Genomic DNA, 6368 nt, shown 5'->3' with positions numbered 1-6368 from the left:
AGCACTATTTTAATAATCTGGCCAGCACTTAACCATCAAAAGAAAAGTGAGTGATCTCTCACCATTAGATATAATCTCACACCATTAAAAATACTATCGATGGCCAATTGATGGTTATAAAACACAAAACTTGCTGGCCCCTAGCACTCCTCTAATTCAAATGCATTACACTTCCAAACTTAATTCGAATTATTGGTTTCCAAAATAAATGAGTTGAGTTAATTCGAATTACTATTAGTTTTTTAGTTCTTAGTTTGAATTGACCAATAATTGGTTTCGAAACTAATTGACCAATAATTCGAATTACTATTGGTTTATTAGCTCTTAGTTTGAATTATGCTTGGTGATCCATGTCACGAATAATTTAGCTTTGACTTTTGGCCCATTTGATTTAATTTGGGTTTTTGTTCTAATTAAAATACTATATCAACAAAATTAGGACAAATCACTATATTAAGTCAATGGGAGAAAAAAATTACAGAAATCTGCCAAACCAAAAATTGGTTCATGAATCAATTAAGAGTCATTTATATATAGTTCGAATCAGCCTAATTTGAACTCTAATTACATGTAATTCGAATCACACTGATTCGAACTACTCACACACGCACACACCTACTAATTCGAATAAACCTGATTCGAATTACACCCACAGTAATTCGAATCAGGATGATTCGAATTACACTCATACACGCTGCACATAGTAATTCGAATTGGCCAGATTCGAATTACTCATGATTTAATTTTGCCCATTTTTTTTATTAAAAAATTAATAATTGATTAAAAAAATTAATAATTTAAAAATAAAAAATATATATTTTATTTCATACATTAAAAAAGCTAATAAAATATTTAATTACGACTTCTTTAAAATATTAATGAGCTTTCAATTCGAATTTTATACAATACTCTTTTGCCCATTTTTGGGCAAAACACTCAATTAAGCCAAGGGGAAAAATTTACGCAAATAAAAGGCATTTTAAGTCATTTTAAGCCATCTTCTATGCAAAATAATTTTTTTTTAAAAAAAGTTTAAAAAATGTTAGGAGTACTATAAAAGTTTATAATATTCTAGTAATTTAGGTAAATACTGGTTATAACTATATTTTTTTTAATTTCTAAATTATTATTGACTATGTAGAGTATTTCTTTAGTGTCCTACATTACAAATTTTTATAGTACTCCTAACATCTTTTAAACTATTTTTTTAATTATTTTATATAAAAAAAAATATTTTTTTGTGGTATAATTTAAATAAATTTATTTAAAAAATTTTAAGAAAAATATTCATGAACTAATGAACTATTGAACTATTAAAAATGAAGAAAAAAATATTGTATAAAATTTAAATTAATAGTTCATTAATATTTTAAAAAAATCTTATTAACTTTTTTTTAATGTATGAAATAAAATATATATTTTTTAAAATTTTTTAATCAATTATTAATTTTTTAATAAAAAAATGAGCATTACTGTGTGTAAGAGATTCGAATTACCGTAATTCGAATTCTTTCGAATCTGGCCTATGAAATTCGAATCAGTGAAATTCGAATCAGTTGGGAGTAATTCATTCGAATCTGGTCAGTTGTAATTACTGTTGGGTGTGTGCGTCAGAGTTCGAACTAGGCCACAAAATTATCATTTAATTTTATAAATTAAATATAAAAACTATTTCTTTAAAATATGTATGAACTCTACACACATACATTAAATTTTTTTTAGTAAATACAAATATAAGTAATTTTAAACGATGACTTAGTAGGAAAAAAAGCTAAATCATTTAATTAATTAAGAATTACGGAAAAATTTTAGACTTAATTTGGTGGGGTGCGCCAGGCCCATGCAACAGTGTAAGGCTTGGGCGACGCTTGACAGGCCCAGTAGCAAGCTACCGTGATGGCCCATCCCCCTCAAAAAATAAATTTAATATCGTGTGGGCCAATGGCCCACATATCAGATATTAAACTGATAAGAACAGATACTACACTTGATCTTAGCCAAAAGGCCGAGAAAGGTATGCTTATTAACGTTGCTTACTTAGCCTTTTATATTCAGTTTGCGCAACACTGCTTCCTTGACCCATCGATGTGAGACTCTATCATTAAACTAACTTCAAAACTTATTTCATTCATATACACATACATATGTGTGAACCGAAGAAGAATCTACAACATCGTTCATTCTTTTGGATCTGAAATTTATGCAATGAAGAAAATCAAGATATTTGGTGAGGCACTTGTAACTAAAAACACCTCATTATGAAGCCTTGATTGATCTGAGGAAGAAGAAATTATCCATGAAGATAGAACTTTATATCCAAGAACACTAAATTAATATTTATAGACCCCGTGGCGCTTGAACGTGCTGCAGTTACTTTTTTCTTATGTTTTGGTCATAATGGGAGGCAAAAGGGTAAACTAAATTAAACTTTTCCTTCATGTTAACTGAAATGAAATGTGAGTAAAGTTTCACGAATAAACTCTCTATATATGGATTGAGCAAACAAAATTATAACAAGAAGTGTACTTTCATGGACAACATAAATATATATTCATTTTCAAAAATAAATTGGTCACTAAAATAAATTAAATTATGCTTACAAAGTTAAATAATAAAGTTGCACTCAAATTATGATATAGAATTACATTTCGCATATGGAAGAATTACATTTTGCATATGCGAGAGTTACGTTAGATTCGGTATTGTCATTGTTTTCAAAAGTTTTTTTTTTTAATGGTAGATTTGGTATTGTCGTTATTTCAAAACTTATTTATAAATTATTTTTAATATAGTCAAAACTCAGAAAGATTGGTCAGCACCTAGGGAAGGCCAGGATTGGTCGCTGACGACGGAAAGGAGTGCTCAGAAGCGTCAGTCAGCCGCTCCCCTTTCCCGGTAGAAGATCGTTCGAGGAGAATCATATGAGACAAGTCACCATCGAAGCGGTCATGAAGGCTGGCATCAACTCCGGCGACCTTAGCGTCTCTGTCCTCGCCGGAATGGCAGCTACAGCAAGTGGTATAGGTAGAAGTTCTTCGTGCGCGATGACTATGATTAGGCGTGGTTGGGATTTTTGGGAGGGAGTTGGTTTTTGCTTTTTTGTTTGAATTTTGTGGGTGATCTCGAGTCTATTCCCGGATCGGGTCGGGTCTCCAGGCCCTGCCCATCACAAAAAACGTTATCAATGGGATTTTTAGTAAAAATATGTTTTAGAATAGATTACTTAGTTGTCTCATTTATATTCTAAAAATTTAATAAAGGTAATTATTTAAATTAGTTTATAAAGTTTTTAAAATTGGACATTTTAGTCCTTTAAATTTAAAAATATACAAAATAATTTTTAACATTTACTTCTATTAGACAATATCATTTCCTTTCATTAGTCACTAATAATAACTATTGACATAGAATGTTAACTAGCACACTTAGTAGTTAAGTGTCTATATATACGAGTTAGACAAATCAATATCCATAATGAAGTATAAAACAGTCTCCAAAAAATTTAAAATATCTCAAAATAATTTCTGAACATTTTTCAAAATTTTAAAGTAGTCTTTTTAGAATTTTTATATATAATTATTTTTAAAGTAATAAATTTTAATTTCTCAAAACTTTTGGTCTATTTATCTCAAATTTGATTATTTATATACACAAAAATTTTCTATGTAATTTCAAAATAAATTATAAATTAATTTTGAAAAGGCACTATTTTTTTTCAAAATTTTTTTTTAAAACAAATGGACCCGTATTTATTTTTTACTATGCAAGATACTAGTTTAATTTAATTTAATTTGTAGATATCATATTCTATTGTCATTTTTTAATAATAAAGAAGAGAATAAGTTAATGTTGTTTAAAGAGATAAGAGAGCTCTCAGTTAACATAAAATTTTTCACATAAACAATCGAGAATATTTGTATAAATACTTATGAAGATAACACTTTGAAACTTGTATACAATGCAAAATAAGTCATCTATGAAGTTAAATTTGTAAATTTTAGTCAACCACAAAATCAATGTGGATCATTTACAAAATTCCAATATGAAGCTCTTAATACTTCGAAACACATGAAGAATAAATGTCTTAACAAATTTAAGTGTTTTATTCATATTTTTTAGAAAAATTTTGGATTCACTAGTTGTAATATCGCACAAAGTCTTGTAGTTCAGTTGTTTGTGGTACCATAATTAATAATTATATCAAAAAAAAGATTTTTTTTAACTTAAAAATATTTTTTTAAGTTTATTTGGTGTCAATATTTTAGGAGTTTAGGTATATAATGGCCTCTATCATGCAATGACCTCTTAAATTTAGTTGTTATTATTATGGTTTCTACATCATCTCAGTGTAGGTATTATAAGTTAATTATTAAATAATATTATTTTTTATGATATTTTAGTGTTAATAAATAAAATTATTTTATAGTATATATATATATATATATATATATATATATATTATTTATTATATATTTTTTAATAATATTTTATTAATTTGATTAATAAAAATATTATAAGTGTTGCCTTTTGAAAAAGATTAAAAATATTATAATAGACCTTTTTTAATTTTTTTTTAAATTTTTAAGAAACTGTTTTGAAATTTTATAAATTTTTCGAGTAAGGTTTTATATTTTACTTGGAATTGATTTGTCTAACTCACACATGAATATTTATCAATTATGTATGCGAGTTAATGTTTTATGTCAGTAATTACCGTTAATGATTAATAAAAAAAGACAATATTGTCTAATGAAAGTAAATATTTAAAAAATTTTATATATTTTAAAACTACAAAATTATAGCATTCGCTTTTAAAAATTTTAATGATCGATTTGAATAATTATTTTTTGATAAATATAATTAAAAATTTAATTATTTATTTTTATTTTTATTAATTTTGAGGATAAAATTATTTTAACGGGAATATTGTTACTATAAATCCACTAATTAGACGTATAAAAATTAATTAATTAATTAAGATTATAAATATAAAAAAACTATTATTATTATTATTTTTTTTTTTTGAACAAATGGAGCTCAACACAATAAAGTAGAGCAAAAGAAAGCATAAAAAGGACGACAGAAGCACAAACGGTATAATCCGTAGTCATCTCCGGCATTGCCATCAACAACCAAACGGATCAACTCCACACCATTCCCTGTAACTCAAAAACGATCTAATCTTTACTCCTTCAACACTTGTCTCTAAGTTCTGAAACATTCTGCTATTCCGCTCCAACCAAATGTTCCAAGTAACCGCAAAGAAGCCTACCAGCCATTTCTTTTGCTCAGACTTGCATCTTCGTACACTAGTCCAACTCTCAAAGAACTCTTTAACGGTCCCCGGAATGGCCCAAGCTCTATCAGCATACTTTAACCAAGCACACCACACCTGCCACGTAAACTCACAGGCAAAAAAGAGATGATGCACAAATTCTATATCCTTTTTACACAAAACACATATATTGTCATTATGGTTAATAATGCCGAGCCTACTTAGCCTCTCCTTGGTGTTGACCCTGCCTATTAGAACAAACCATGCAAAAAGTTCAATTCTTGGAGGCACCAAGCCTCTCCAAATGGAGCTAGTGAAGCTATAATCCATGATGTCCTGTGAGAGAGTCTCTTGCTGCAACACATGCACAAAGGAATTAGTAGAAAAAACACCTTTTTTTTGTCAAACTTCTAAATAACTGAATCCTCTCTATCACTCGACAATCTCACAACACGAAGTCGATCATGAAGCTGGGTGAGTAACTCTAACTCCCATTGGAACAGTTCTCTCCTCCACTGGAGGTTCCATACCCACTCTAACCCATCCCAGAACCCACAGTCCCCTATTACACACCCTTGTTGATTTGAAACAGAGAAGAGTCTCGGAAAACTATCTCTCAATGAACCACCTTGTAACCAAGTATCCTCCCAAAAACGAGTTCTTCTACCATTACCCACCTCCATAGACAAACCACTAATCATCATATCTCTGACACGTTGCTCCTTTATATTAAGCTGGCAGATATCTTTCCACGGGCCCCCTCTTGATGGCAAAGTTTGGTTTGACAGCACTACAGTTGGGTCCAACTGATTACAAGAGCATACAACTTTATTCCACAGTGGGCATTCCTCCTTTGAGAAGCGCCACCACCACTTAAACAGAAGCGCCGCATTTCTAAGTAAAGCATCTCCCACCCCCAAGCCACCTAGCTTTTTTGGAGCTTGAACTACCTCCCATTTCACCAGGGGTAAACCGTTATTCCCATCCTCTTTACACCACAAGAATCTTCTCTGCAGTCCAATTATCTTTTCTGCAACCGCCTTTGGCATCTTATACAAGCTTAAGTAGTAAATCGGTAGGCTATTGAGAACAG

At 29.6% G+C, this 6368-nt stretch overlaps 1 non-coding gene across 1 annotated transcript; it reads right to left on the bottom strand.

Annotated features, from left to right (window-relative positions):
• Positions 1–1822: 1822 nt before the first annotated feature.
• Positions 1823–2018, bottom strand: LOC112752399 (U2 spliceosomal RNA). The gene has a single exon (XR_003176838.1). It is a non-coding gene; the product is annotated as a U2 spliceosomal RNA (small nuclear RNA).
• Positions 2019–6368: the final 4350 nt, after the last annotated feature.

The sequence above is a fragment of the Arachis hypogaea genome, chromosome 15 (genome assembly GCF_003086295.3).
Source record: "Arachis hypogaea cultivar Tifrunner chromosome 15, arahy.Tifrunner.gnm2.J5K5, whole genome shotgun sequence".
Classification (NCBI taxonomy): domain Eukaryota; kingdom Viridiplantae; phylum Streptophyta; class Magnoliopsida; order Fabales; family Fabaceae; genus Arachis; species Arachis hypogaea.
This window is presented reverse-complemented; position numbering and strand designations above follow the sequence as displayed.